Genomic DNA, 15,646 nt, shown 5'->3' on the forward strand with positions numbered 1-15,646 from the left:
GAAGACAGAGTCACAACTATACACAAGATTCTAGAACACTGACCCATGTTACATTTATAAGCCGGAACTTTACCCCATCCCCAAACTGGCTATTACAGGGTTCACTACAGTCACAAGACCAAGGACTATTTACTCCTATCTTAAGCATTCACACACACTTCCTGTCATAAAAACTTGAACCTGGCTGGGCAGTGGTGGCACACACCTTTAACCCCAGCACTTGGGAGGCAGAGACAGGCAGATTTCTGAGTTTGAGGCCAGCCTGGAACTACAGAGTGAGTTCCAGGACAGCCAGGGCTACACAGAGAAACCCTGTCTCAACAAAACAAAACAAAACAAAACAACACAACACAACAACAACAACCCCCCCCCCACCACCAAAAAACCTTGAACCTAGATGGGATATTAAATCAACCACGAAAAAACTCCAGGTGGGAAGTAGCCGTAGGTGGAGGTGTCAGTGCACACTCCAGGTGGGAAGTGGCTGTAAGTGGGGCGTTGGTGCACACTCCAGGCTGCCAAGGACATGGCTCACTCCTGGGAACCCTTTATAGTACGTTTTCATCCTAGGTGATCCACCGGGTCATGGCCCAGAAGGAGTTCTAAGGGCAAAGGAGCTTTCCCATCCTACTGAGCATGGTCCCTGCAGGGCTCAGGAGTGGCTGCAGTCCATGTTCAGAATTCACGGGCCAGGCTTAAAATTGCAGCAACCCCAAGAGTTCTGTGGGGAAGATGCGTATGTTTTTAAAGGCACATGCAAAAAAAAAAATCCCACTTATTTCTAAAAGAAAACAAGCCTCAAAATTCCTAGGCTTTTCTATGTTGGAGGGGAAAGTAGAACCAGTGTACACGGCTAACCACTGAGAACAATCCTGAGCCAACAGATTTGTTTACAGACTGGGCTTGGCAAAGTCCATCCCTTAGTGCCGCAGCAAGATGCAGCCAACAAAACAGACACTCGAGTGCACAGGGAGCGGGGCCTAGCTTGGCTTTCTGATGCAGGCAAGAGTGTGAGTCCACTGGGCAGCCAGTAATCCTGAGCCAGGTTTGAAATGAGACTACATCACAACTTCTTTAATACACACACTCGTACACTCACCCACAGACAGACACACACTCATGTCATCAGACACACACATAGACACACCCTGACACAAGCACACACACACACTCACACACACACTCAAGCATACCATTTCCACCATCCTTCTTTGATGTTCGTTTCCAAGTTATTTCTTCTCTGTATTTAACCTGTTTCAACCAGAAAATAACACACATTCACCTCTACTTGTTTCTCCTTATCTCGAAGAGCAGTCATACGGTAAGGCTTGGGAGATGGGCTCACCTTCGTCTTCACTGTGTCAGGCCTGTTTGTCACCAAGTCTGGCCAGCACCTCTCTCTCTCTCTCTGCCTCCTTTGTCTTCTCTCTCACACATCTTAGACCTCTGTCAATTGTTCCTGAATGACAGGCTGGTCCTTTTAATTGGTCACTTGCCGACCAGGGGCTGTGGCAGAAGGCAGTGAGGAACAGAAAGGACATCTTCATGATTTCCGTGGAGGTCGCTGGCTGTCCACACCTGCCGCATGAAGAAAATGGCTGTCAAATTACCTATCACAAGACACAAAGAGTCATACCTGTAACCCCTGGATTTAGATTCTGTATGTCACTATACTCCACAGAAATCTTCAGTAATCTTACTGGGTCTACAGAGAAAAGAATTATGACCACCAGTTTTTAAGTCTTCACTAAATTTTAAAAATAAATATGAAAATTTTATACAAAATAGAAAGTCACTACTAAGAAGCCAGAAGTATATGGTAGAACCTTGTCACAAACAAACAAACAAGCCACACACCAATTGCCCTCGAAAGGACACTACTTTGTGCTATAAGCACTCTGTGTTTCTCCAGGGTTTTACCTACAGGGCCTCTGTTCAACCAGAGAGCACAGCTCTGACACAACTCCACACCGAGACTTAAGAACCTTTAGTTTGAGGAAGGTAAGATGGCACAGTGGGTAAGGGAGCTTGCCACTAAGCCTGACTGTGTTTGATTCCTGGAACTAACATGGAGAAGGAAGGAATTGACTCTTGACATTCACATGTGCCCCATAAATGAAAATAAAACAAGACAACAAAACCCCTGAAGTTCTGCAACTCCCCCCTCACCCCCCCCCCCCCGTTATATTAGCTACGACACTAAGGACTAACACACAAATCTACATGCGGTTGATAATAAAGGCCATTAAAGCACACTGACTCCTTTAGAGTCCACACGGGGTGGGGGTGTGGTGGAGGTGGGGGGGCACATCAGTTTCAAGAGTGCCTGCTGAGCAAGCACGATGACCCGAGTTCAGATCCCCAGCTCTCACGCAAGAGTCGTGAGTGGCTGCACATGTCCGAGGCCCCGGCTCTGGAGGGTTGGGAGGGAACAGAGAAAAACAGATGAGCGAAAAAGACAAAGACAGAACTGGAGAGCTCTGGATTCAGGGAGAAACCCTGTCTTAGCGGGCAAGACAGCCAGTGAAGAACACAGCACCTGACAGACTCCTCTGGCCCCACGGACACCCCTGCACAGAATGCAGATGTTTCAAGGAGAAAGGGAAGGCAACACTGTATTTGTGGTAGGGGTTCCTGTTTCCTGAGTAATCACTTGGATACTTTGTATTAGGAAGCAAAGTTCATCCTAATTAGTTTGACACACAAGGTCATGCAGTGACCAGTCCTTGTGTTACCAGCGTCTCTTCTTGTTCACCTTCTTGACTGGCTAACAGCACAGAGTACAGTATAAATATAACACAGTCACCTTGTGACATGAAACTGGAAAATAACATTGTGTTACGTGTTGTGAGACCTCTGAGGTTACAATCAGAATCTGAAGACCCAGGCTTAAGGAAAACGAAGCCTAACAGAGATGACTGTATGAAAGCTAGATTTCTTGTTTGTTTGTTTTTTACATTAAGAGACTGGCTTGTACATTTTAAAAAAATTAATGGAGGGATTTAAGGATATTTCAAGTGCGTCTATACAAACTACCCTCTCTGAAGTAAGTCTAGAAGTCAGTATTCAATCTTTGTCCAAAGAAAGAAAACGACTGCATCGTGTCTCAAGTCTCTTTCATATAATAAAACAAATTCCATGCTTTATAGGGCATAGCCATAATGAAGCATTTGATTCAACTTTAAATCAAGTCTTTAAAAACTGTTACGTTTTATATTATGATACCTCAGGGTCAGGGTCAAGAGGATTAAATTCAATTTGAGGCTAGTCTGGGTTATACAGAAGAACCTGCCTCTAGAACAAGGACTTACTTTATCAAGATTCTGACATAAAATGTGCACATATACTTGTGTATGTACTGGGTTGAGTGGTTTTGATTTCTGCCAGCATCCTTCAGTCCAAGGCTTACAGAAGGGGCATTCGCAGAAAGGCTGAGTGGGATTTCTAATGCAAAACCTCAAACCCAGTGACTTGTCTAACACAACCCTGACGTACAGTGTGGTCTGTCATACCCGGGCTTTTCCTAGGGACTGAATGTTCACCTCAGACTCCTAAAATAAAGTGGCCTTCCATGGCAAAAAGAAAGTCGAGGAGGCAGGGTCTGGAAGCATGACTTAGTCTTAAGCTGGTAGATCTGAGGCATCCACTATTGTAAGACATCAGAACACGGCCAAGGAGGCTTTGGTCTCCTGAGACGACTTTATGTCCTGCAGAGGTAGGGTCAGATTTACTGACCGCTCCTTCTCCCCAAAGCAAGGCACTGCTCTTGACAAACCAGCAAGCAAAAACAGAGCAGACTGGTGCTAAGAAAGAAGAGCGAGGAATAAAGATTAAAATGCGCGCGCGCGTGCGCGCGCGCGCACACACACACACACACACACACACACACACACACACACACACACACACACAAGTGTCTTTCTAGAATTGATGCTAAGAAAGAAGAGCGGGGAATAAAGATTAAAATGCGCGCGCGCACACACACACACACACACACACACACACACACACACACACACACACACACACACACACACAAGTGTCTTTCTAGAATTGAGAAATCCGTGGCTGGGGGCCGGGAGTGGGAAGCCGGATGAGGACAGGGTGAAGGTGGCCTGTCATTCACCAGCTGACACTTTTGAGTGTGATTCCAAAAAGGTTTTGTAAAGCCAGCCTTTGTTTTCCAGAAGGGACTTTGCAGTAGGGACCTGCAGGCAGCACAGGGAAGTTGTTATAGTGAAGTTGTTGAGGAGGCCGCTACAAGGCCGCTGCTAATCACATTCTCGCCTCAGAGGCTGAACTGGAGCAGAATGCACAAGTAGCGTGGCCCAGCCTTTCAGTCCTTGGAGGCTGTGGGGCCGAAGCCTGAGCCGCCTGGGTGGAAGGTTTGTTTTGGAGAGCATTCGGGAACAGCATTTGGTTTCCTCCGTTTAACCAGGTCACCCAGGCATGGAATGCACAGCTCTGCCAGACAGAGCATTTTGGATGCCTGAGGACCAAGCGTCTGTCCGGGCTACTGATGAAAAGTGAGGCCACAGTTTCCTTTTTGCTCGCTTGATGCTGAACGGCAGGCAGCCTTGACGTCACAACTGGGACTCATTGGAGGGACAAATAGCAAGACACAAGCCAAATAGGCCCCATTCTGTCCTGGTGGCAGGGTTATTTTAGGCTCATTCAGATACCTTCTGGGGCTGCAGAGCCATGGCCCAGCAGAGACTAATGCATGTAGCTTACACAGAAAGGCAGTTTCTGGACAAATGAAACAGACCTTTGGCCAGGGTTTGCTGCCCTCAAAACCCTGGATGCAGTTCCCAAGTTAAACTAGTTTCTGATAGCGTAGACGCCTGCAGGGATCTGGTGAAGGGTTGAGTTCTCTGTAGGAATATAACCTTTTCCAGTATATAAAGGCTGGTCTCATTCAGGGGACGGCACATGTACTCTGGCACTCATTAAAGCAGGCCGCCTCAGCAGAACACAGTCATTGTTTCAAAGATCTTAGGTTTGAGCAGTAAATATACATGATTGCACTGGCTGCGGGGGCCTAAGCCAATGGGTGAAAAATACTGGATGCTGGCGGCCAAAGCTCACCATTAGCTGTAAGTTGTCTGTGTACATGATCTTTCTTGTTTCAACTTTACAGTGAAACTATAGACTATGTTCACCTATGTGAGTGTCAGGTCATTTCTTTCTATTATATATGTCTTGTTAATTAACTACAGGCATCCTGGACTATCTACAGTTGAGACCTGAAAATATTGCTCACTACCTTCACAGGATAGGACAGAACTTCTGTGGCGGCCCACTATCAAGGCGCCCACACTGAATTCCCTACCTCTGGGGCAACTGGCAGGTTTCACCAACCTAAGTTTAAACCACCAGTGCTCGGTGCTTGGGGACCTTGGAGAACAACTCACGCTGTAAATCCCGATCAGGAAGGGATGTCATGGGCTGCTCGCTCTGGTAGGAGAAGCTGGGGGAGCACGTGCCAGCTCCTGGGAGTTCCTAGCTGGGGGTGCAGGAAATGACTGCAGGATTTCCAAAGGCCCCGAGAACCACTCTGGGAGGATAACACTTCTGAGATGCTCTGTCAATTTTAGTGGCTTTTTAAAACTGAGCATTTCCGGAGGGAGTGCTCTTCTGTGAGGTCCCTGTCAAGTTTATTTCAAGAGGAGGATCCAAGTTTCCTCCAGGTGGCCTTGTCAACCACTGTCTTCCACAGGATGCTAACAACCTCACCTACGAAGATAACGAATGCTGGGCTCTTGCTTCTGTTGCCTAAGAGATGCCCAAGTGTGGTATTTTGTGTTCATTGATAAGCAAATAAGAAAAATAATTTAGAAAGGGGGGGGGATGATTTTCCTTCAGATGCTGATCACACTCAAAGGGTCAAATTTTATTCTAGCTGCATATGGCTTGTCTCTTTCAAGAGGTGGAAGTTACTGCGGCCCTACCCACTTCCAGAGGTTTACAGCTTAAGAACTATAATTAAATTTCTTCTGAACTCATTTATTACGCTTCAAGTTTTCAAAAAGAGAATGGTGGGATTTCTAAAATCATTGCATGCCCAGGGGGAGAATGTCAATTTATTTTTATTGTTCTGATGTAAGGGTAAGAAAATGAGCAGATATTTTCTTACAAAATTGTATTCTGATTACAACTGTTTAATGTCCAAAACCCTGGTATAAAACTTCAGTAAACAATCACTCATTCACTAAGAAGCAACTACTGAAAGGCGGTATTTAAAAGAGGGGAAAAGTGATTAAAACCCTCCACACGTCTTTATCTGAAGCAAATGCTCGGCTGCCTGGTATTCAGCAATGCCGACAACCACTGGGGTCTAGATTGAATTCATGCCATGAACAAGTCTAGTGTTCCACTTGTTCACAAAACACCTAGAACCTCATGTAAGTAATGCTTGTAACATTAAAGTTTATTTTAAAATTTCCTAAATATGTGATCAACCACACAGCTGAACAAGTTCAGCGCACGAACAGTCGTCCCTAATGAGGAGTGCATTGCAAAGGTAATTCCCAGCTTCAGTGAACTCTTCTTTTGGGAATCTTCTAAAATGGGTGAGTTCTAAAGGCCTGCCTGCTTGTTTCCAGTTCAGAAGGACCAAGGGAAGGAGACGCTCGGATTTGAGAGGACCAGAGACAGATCCGGAGAGTCCAGATCAGACATGCTGTCAAACCAGGGGGGTGGGGAGGTACAAAGAACCTGGACTCCACAGTCCTTTCAGCAACAGAAAACAAACCGTGCTGAAAAGCTTCGGGCTTCAGAGCCTCTCTAGTGCCCACACTCACAAGCTGAGGCTGAGCTAGCCCACCGGCCTCTTCAGCTGGGCAGGGTGGCGGCTCTCCTCCCAGCACTCTCCTGCCTGAGTCCTGCAGTGGATCAAAGCTGTTTTCAGTCTGATGCCACTGCTGCTCTTTCTCCGGTAGTCTTCATTAGGAATGGGCAGTGCCATCCACACCACAGAAGTAGCTCCCGCCCACTCCAGCTCCATTTCTGAGAGGGGTGGGTGCTGGATGAAGACATCTGCTCCAATTTATTTGTGAATGCCACTTTTGAAAAAGTTTTCTCTTTCAATTTCACACTTAAAGACACTGCCTAATTCTGTAAAGCACACTCGAGGAGCCGTCCACTATGTCTGCCTGTCCACCCATCATCTCTTTGAAAAAGAAAATCTCTAGCAGCAATCTCTCAAAGTTACTCTGTGCTGCACAGCTCCACAAAACCTAGTGTTCGTGCTGGTGGATCTGGGACAGAAGGGCCGTCCTGAGCTGGGGCAGGTTTTGAGAAGATGCCCTGTGGTCCATGCTCCACCAAAGCCTCTGACTGCCTGTGTGCCCTGCCTACCCAGTCTGCTTCCTCCTTAAGCCTGAAAGCTTCGGGAAGAAGGGTGAAGGTCTGTGGTGATCTTGTTTGAACATGGTGGATGCTGAAAGAAGGAAAAGGAAGGAGAAAGGAAGGAAATGGGAAGAGAGAAAAATGGTGAAAGGAAGGGAGGGAGGGAGGGAGGGAGGGAGGGAGTATGGGGGGCAGCCACTGCTGGCTTTTGTAATCAGCACTTCACCTGTTTCCTCTCATACTCTCATGCGCACCGTTTATACTTCTGGTAAATACGACTGTGTGAACCCACGTAAGACGCCAGGACCCTTAACAACAACCTCCCCTGTGGCAGAGGTGGAGGCATAGGCACTGGGGAGATTCTCTCCTGACCGTGTCATCAGCCGCAGCAGGCAGAGGTTCCACTACCCTCTCCCACAAGCTCTGTGATCACAGGTCTATGCTCAGTTAAAAACTGTGACAAATATTCTACATTTCCCTTTCTTTACACAGTGTGTCTCATGAGCATGGAGCCTACAATGTGTATAAAATTTTACAAACTAGGACTTCTTAAGCAATTTCTTTGTATTCTTACCACCCACACGCACAAAAATTAGTAAAAGGATATATTCAGTTTATACAGCTACTTATGAGCAGGGGAATGGAGAGCAACTTCACACAGGAGAGCCAGGAAGGCAGGTCATGTCACCAGGGTAGGATGCTCAGGACACTCAGAGCTCCCAGGTCCAGATGCAATGGAATGTTTGCTTCTTCATCATATGACTTATTCCACAACGTCACAAACAGGTCACCCGTGCCAGCAAAGATTATCAAGTCCAGCTGCCCATTCAGATGGCAGCCCCAGAGCAGAGGTCTGAGTGCCTGTGCCGGTCTCCTGGCTTCTTGCCCTTGTGTTCTTTTCCATTCATTCACTGGCCGTCACCACGCACAACTCATCACAGCGATTCAGATTGTGGGTCAGAAGCAGCTCACCAAGGTCTGAAAGGTGTGCTGTCGCCACAAGGGTTGCCGGGTCAGACTGTGGTCTTGAGGGCAAATGACAAGGGCTACAGAGAATGGCAGTGACTCGCCCGCAGCTGCAGGAAGTACATGGCCAAGGAACCTCTCAGAGACAAAGAAAAGAATGTTCCTGTGTTGAGGCAGCTCACCCAGAACAGTTACTGACATGACCCTGACCTACTGCCACGAGCTGATTCACCGTATACAACAACCACCTAACACCTAGTGGAAGAGCCAGACGCGCATTTCTCCCATCTGGGGAACTGTCTGAATCAACAGGCAGGATGGACACTTTTGCTCACCATCAGACTGTGTCTTCCATTCAAATCCCATCACGCTAACCTTAGAAATGCAGCTCCCACGCTGCAGAAAGCCTTCTCCCCAAAGTGTTTCTCCGTGAACCTATCCACATGTGATTAGTGCAGGGACACTGATCTCTCTGGCAAGGTCCTGCTGACAAAGGTGATTTGTCACTCTCTGCTTTGTCTTCAGATGGTGGACGACTCATAGCGTCTGGAAACGCACACTGTTTACTTGTGTGGTGAAGCTTTTCCATAAGCACAGGAAGCTAACTGCACAGCACCTGCACACACAGGGAGGCACCAACTCAGTTAGCCCACCTCCTTCTCCCCTGAGTCACCACAGCGCCACCTACCCATTGGTGGGATCATGCATTACAGAACTGAACTCCCTCAGCATCCCACAATGACAGCTCTCTGATCTAATCCCAGCACCCCTGACTGTCAAAGGTCTTCAGAGAAAAGCACATTTGCTCTGGTCACTGCCTGGTCTCTTTAATATTAAAAAAAAATCCTTCATATTTAATCGCATAAACTTAAGTGCTTTTAAATCTCTGCCAGATCCCCTGGAGATATATGGCTTATTAATACTGAGCAAGTATGTGCTTGAGAGACAGGGGGCTAGGCCCTGTCACTGTTTACTGACTCTGGGTAGTGACAGGCAAACAGCTTAAGGATCACTTTTAAATTAATGTTTTAATTAAAGCAAACCCCCGTGAATCAGATCATCTGGATCAATTTTGTGGAGCACAAGGGGCAGCCAGGAGCTAGGGAGTGTAACAGGTACTAATCCATACAGACAGACCGAGGGACTGTCCGTTACCTGTACCGAGGGTGTTTCTTAGCTGGATTCAAGGTAGACACACTGAAATACGAGTTTAAAATGTCCGAACGCCTGATGCTGCAGGACCTGGTCAACGCCTGTAAGAACAGCCACACATGGGCGAGAGAACATGGCTCTTAGGAACGGATCTTATGCATTCAAGTGCCGGTCCACCCTCTGTGCACTGCTGTTTCTATTTCTCCTGCTTTGAGTAAAGAATGGGAGTTACTGCAGGTGATGTTGGCACTCAGTGAACAAGAGCTAGCTAACCAGATACTGTAATGAAGCATGGTGACTTTCCCCACGGTGTATTTCAATTGACAGTGAGAACTGATATAGTGGTTCCATTTCCCAAGACTCTTGGAGAGGCACTAACATCAATGGCTAACCTTCGCATCACCCTAGGGCTTGCAAACGTTTCTCTCCTCATCTCTAGACGCTCCTATGCTCCTCACTCCTCCTCTGTATGTCACACTACAGCAAAGAGACAACACACTAACCGACTAGAAGGACACACAACAGATAACAGATAAGCACCGTATGACACACAAGTCTCAACAGAAGCGTTCTGTAACATTCGGGATGCTGTCTGCATGTCGGTCACTCCCATACCTAGGCACACCTGTATCCTCAGCGGCTTCTCAGACGCATCTCACGCTCCACAGGCCTGAAACACAATCCCTGTTTTCCTCCCACTTTCCATAAATGAGATAATGAAAAACTGTGATGAAGTCACATGCAGAACAGCAAAGCAACACAGAGGAAGACACGGTTGCCATCTCCATCAGCCGTACGAGTTTTACAAATGCAACACAGGAGAAAAACTCAAGCTGCAAAGAAGACCACATACAATGTTGGGCCACACTGTCACGTCTTCAAGTGCTTCTACCAATGCCAACTTATGTGGTGATAAAAACCTATGTCTGTTCAGAGCCAGAAAATAATTGTAAATAAAACCGTCTGCAGCGTGTGTGTGTGTGTGTGTGTGTGTGTGTGTGTGTGTGTGTGTGTGTGTGTGTGTGTGCTGATTCTTGGGCTGGGCAGTGACTCCCTGACACCCATCTTCCAAGTGTACTTCACCCATGCCCACCATATACAACCTTTTGTACACATCCCCCACACAAACTGTGCTCAAAGCACCCGATTGCAAATCAGTAAGGACAGCAATCCTTCCTTCAAGAAGACAAGGACATTAATGAATGCACATCAAAGTGGTTGCAGGGTACCATAGCTTTAGCAAGGATGGTCAACTGCCAAGAAGGAAACTGCCAAGGCTCACACCAGAACCTACAACTGACTGAGAACTGCCAGGGCTCACACCAGAACCTACAACTGACTGAGAACTGCCAGGGCTCACACCAGCACCTACAACTGACTGAGAACTGGCTCCTGCCTGCAAGCCTGGTCTTAAGGAGACAAAATTAACAGATGCTCCGTGTTCAGTTAGTGGCCTGGCAGGTGGACGGTCCCACTTTCTCCTGTCCCCAGTGGCTGGCACTACTCTAAAAAGTTGCTGAGAGCCCCAGCTCTGTTGAACATCAATGATTTTAAGCCGTTCTGCCTCCCTCCTCCTGCCTGAGTTGCAGGCAACTTGTTATAGCGCTTCTTACAAGGAACTCTGAAGCAGGGGCGAATGAGCCCAAAGCAACACTAGGCATGATGTGCCTTGTTTATCTGTTTAAACAGGCGTTAAGGAAAGGAAAAGAGGCCTGTGGGTTTCTTGCCCTTCTTATATAAGAGGTGGATCTCTCAGAATGGCCAAGCAGGAGGTAGGTTTGACTTAGACTTGGCATGAGGCTGAGGGGAAGAAATGCCTTTGTAGCTGGCCCTAAATATTATGGTAACTTGGATGAGTTTACCTCCAAGGGAAAAGCTGCCACATGTTATAACAGAAGCCACTGGGCTTGGCAAGACAGAGAACGGAAGAATTACAATGGAATGGCAGTTTCTCCATCAGTGCAGAGGTATGCTGGGAGAACCACCCAGGACCAGCTTCCTTCTTCACAGCTTAGCAGAGGGAGAGCTGCCCTTTCAGCCAAGGCTTGCACTGGAGATCACAAAGTGTTGACATTAATTTCCAGTGAATTCCTTAAGAGAATTTTTAATCTTTTTCCAGACTTAAAGAAAGGAAACCAAATTAACACTTGAGAAGGGGGATTGCCAGCTAAAGCTGAGGTGCTGAGACCTTTGGGAAGGTGTTCTTTCTAACTTTTAACTCTGTGACTCCAAAGCAAGAACGCCTCTGCTTTCCTGTACATGCCAGTACTTCCAGTTTAAATGTTTAGTATTCGATTCTTGTGTGTCTTCCAGCTTCGCTGTGAGTGGCCATTCTCAAACATAGACAGCCCTGCTCCGAAGCTTCTCCAGGTATCTGACACAAGCTTCGTCTGGCAGGAGGAGCCAGCTGCTAAGGATTTGTTTACTCAAAGGTTTACCAAGGCCTTGATTTTTATATAAACTCTAAGGCCTCTCAAATCAACAATAGTGGAGTTTCTAGATGTGCAGACCTTTTCCTTTAGGTTAAAAAATATAAAGGCAGATACAGCAGCTTACACCTCAGGTGTGTACAGCGACTCATGCATTCACGCACTTATTGAAACATAAACTCCTAGCTGGTGCAAGGGGGAGGCCTTATTCCAAAAAGTGCTTGAATGCTGATTCGTATTTCATAAAAAAAAAAAAAATCAAACGAGTCATAATTTATCATTATAAGAGTGCACAGCGGTAGTGAAGACATCCCCACTGGTTCCCAGTTATAAGGAGCAAAAGGAAACTAACTTTGAGGAGAAAAATGGTAGGAAATATATATATATATATATATATATATATATATATTGGCTTCAGTTTACCTAGCTTTCCATGAGTTTCATTTAGAAGGCAGGGAGAAGTAGTGGAGTAGGCATGAGGAGAGGCGCTGAGGAGGGCCTGTCAGCAGAATACGAACACCAGGGATGGTTTAAAAAATGTAGAATTTGCCGGGTCCTTAAGAGCATCGGTGTCCCTTAGATGCTGGTTCAGACCCGTGTGCCACACAAGCCAGAAGAAACGATCCTGGTCGTGGGCAGCAGGGAAGAAGGTGACAGTCAGGCAAGTGTGGACATCTCAAAGCATGGATGGAGAAGAAACCTCAGAAGTAGGGCTGGGTGGATTAAAACCCCTGAGTCCGCAACCCTGGTCCCACCAGGAATTACAAGGGGCATGGTCTTGTACCATCTGCACAGCCATTTGGTGTGATCGCAGATGGACAGTCAGTCCATTTAGAGTCTGGGTGTACAGTATCGAGCATCAACTCCGTGTGGTGAACACAAAGTGGTAACGTTCCTGCCTGTAGGGAGCCTACCGTCCATCCAGCAGGGAAGACTGGCAGACTCTATGCACACACACACAGAGAGGCCAAGAGCACCCGAGCAGTCTCTCTGGTGGGGCTTAAAATCCTGTTCTGCCATTTAACCTTGGAAACGTTGGCCAATTCCTCAGTCAGGGCTTTCCTTCCATGTAAAATGGAGTAAGACCAGACTCTTGTACTGTTGGGCCACTCCGTGAGGTTTCTAAAATGCTTTTACAGCTGCAGCCTGTCATACAACATGGCCAGTAGCTAATAATGATGGTGGGCATTCTTACAGAGAGTCAGAGAATACCATTACAAAGTGTTCACTTCTTCCCCAAAGGCTGGACAAGGAGCTAACTCTTGTCACTGTCTTGTCACTTTATTGGATCATGTTGGGCAAACCAGGGTCACTAGGCCTGATGGAACATCTTACAATGCTGCTGTTAAGGATCATGTGATGTGCTACTAAGAAGGACTAAGCACTCTCTCCTTGGTATCTATGCTTCCCACCGAGCGTGTCATGACAGTCATGTATGTTCTAGATGAGGCTCTCACGGGAGACCTAGGGAGCTGTGTGCAGAATGTACAGGGGTGGTAAGTGGTAAGACAGGGTTTAGGAGCTCAGGGCCTGTAGCCAGGCTTCCTGGGCCTCTGGCTCAGGTCTGTAACTCACTAGCTATGTAGTAAGCAAGGTCCATGATGCTTACTAGGCCTTGGTGTTTAAAATCTATACAGTGGTGGTTAGATTAATCCTTATCTCCTTGGGTGATTTTAAGAACCAACCATTAACACAGCAGTAGCTGAAACACAGCAAAAACTGTGTTAAAAATAATTACACAATGCAAGCCCAGCAATTGTATTACCTTGCTAATAAACACCAGAGGAAGAAAAATTGCAAATAGGCAGTTGAATAGCCCCAGAAGCAACCCTTGGCTATCCCACCAACTCTGACCCAGTGTGAGTGCATCGTGTCCATTCTGTAACATTGAGAGGCCTGAGGAACCTTCTATCAGTTTAGTGAACTAGGCATCCCTCAGTCAGCAGATGTGAATATTATGATATCATTAGAGTCAGATGAAAGACGTTCATCCAGTTGAGGTCAATTCTCTACAGGTATTCAGAAATGGGAACTCTGTGTGTGTGTGTGTGTGTGTGTGTGTGTGAGAGAGAGAGAGAGAGAGAGAGAGAGAGAGAGAGAGAGAGAACATGAATTCATGCATGTATGCAAGTGTGTAGGGGCATGATCTATGTGGTGGGGGTTTTGGAGAGCTGTATCTGTAGGAAGCAGGGTGAGTGAGAGAGCCTGCAGAAAGTGCTTCTGCTTCCTTCTGGAATGCAATAGATAGAATGCTCTCGTCTTCTCCATGGGCTTCTCTCCTTTCTCTCTTAGGTTTTCAGTTGACTGGGCCAAGTACACCGGTGTTAATATGCTTAAGTCAAAATCCCCACTGACTTTAATGCTAATCTCATTTCAAAATACCTCCGCAGGGACACCTAGCTGTTTGACCAAACCCCTGGGTCACATGGCCCTGCCACATGGGCCACCACACTGTCCTTTGGAAGCGGGCAGTTCTCTGCTGCCTCTGGGCTGCATGGCGCCTTTGCTTTTTGTTAGAGAACACAGGAGAGGCTAGGGAGGCCTTGGAGGTGAATGACAAGTATGCAGAAAGCTTCAAAATGCATCTCGAAGACACGGCTCTAGGCAGAGATGAATCAGATGGATGCATCCAAGCCCCAAGGTAAATAAATGTCCAAAGTGGCCGTGTCCAAACAGAGCAGTCTGGGTGCCAAGCAGATTCTGGGAAGAATGAGTGTTTTCCCTGGCTGGCAGAGCTGTTCCAGGCTTCCTGCTGTGAAGGGCTTCAAGTCCACTTCCTCCTGCCACACCTAGGGATGCAGAGAAGTCCTGTGGGAGAGTCGCTGACTTCAGGACAGACCAAGGGAGATGTTCTCAGTGCGGCTTATTAGATCATTAGTCACTGGAGCTAAGCAGGCAGCAGCAGCATGTCCCCCACCCTGTTTGTAGAACGAAGCTGTTAAGACCTAAACCACAGAATTATCTGTGTACTCAGGGAAAAGGTACCTGAAATGTAGCTGCTGATTTAATTCACATGCATGCCATGATATATAATATCATGTATATATATATATAATCTCTCTTATATAATATATAACAGTTACTATGTCAGGAACGGCCTTGTGACTCATTCAATTCTTAGGACAACTCAATGAGAAAGTGGCCCATTTCACAAAGGACACGGAAGGCAAACAGTTCAAGGATATAAAGCAAGAATTCTATTAATAGAGGCTGTCAAAGGAACAGACCACGCCGAGACTGTTTAGACACTACATGGACTCCCACTCTGCAAGCCCGCACAGTCCTCCCTTTGCCTTTTCTTTCAGCATAAGATCTCCTGCGCAGAGGCCGAGCGTCACCCACGAATGTCCCTGCACCCCTTCCCTTGGCAAGCCCATCTGGACACCCCCCACATCCACTCTTCCATTGCCAAAACAATGCTAATACTGCCTCTGTTTGCACGAACTCTGAGGCCTTCCAGGATCCTAACTGCCCCTATTGTCTCTGTGGTCTCTGAGAGCTCTTCCTAGGTCCGTCTCCAGCCCTTCTCAAAAGCTGTGTCCCACATTCTACCCACTCTAGCTCTGGCTCTACCACTACTGCTCCCTCTCTCTCCCCTCCGGTTGCTCACGCTGTCCTTGGAAAGCACATTTGTAGGACATGCCTATGTCCCTCACTAGACAGTGACTGATCCCACGCTGTCCCTGCCTACAACCTTGTTCTCAACATAGCATGAAGACACACTGTCACATCAGCCTCTGGGCTTCCTA

General features: G+C 47.0%; 1 long non-coding RNA gene across 1 annotated transcript in view; it reads right to left on the reverse strand.

Moving 5' to 3' along the window:
- Positions 1-1,545: 1,545 nt before the first annotated feature.
- The window catches only part of Lncpint (long non-protein coding RNA, Trp53 induced transcript), a 124,912-nt gene continuing 110,811 nt past the window's right edge, over positions 1,546-15,646 (reverse strand). Inside the window, exon 4 of the long non-coding RNA NR_110471.1 lies at positions 1,546-1,578. This is a non-coding gene — a long non-coding RNA (long non-protein coding RNA, Trp53 induced transcript). The remainder of the gene's footprint in view (positions 1,579-15,646) is intronic.

Source organism: Mus musculus, chromosome 6 (genome assembly GCF_000001635.26).
Source record: "Mus musculus strain C57BL/6J chromosome 6, GRCm38.p6 C57BL/6J".
Lineage (NCBI taxonomy): Eukaryota > Metazoa > Chordata > Mammalia > Rodentia > Muridae > Mus > Mus musculus.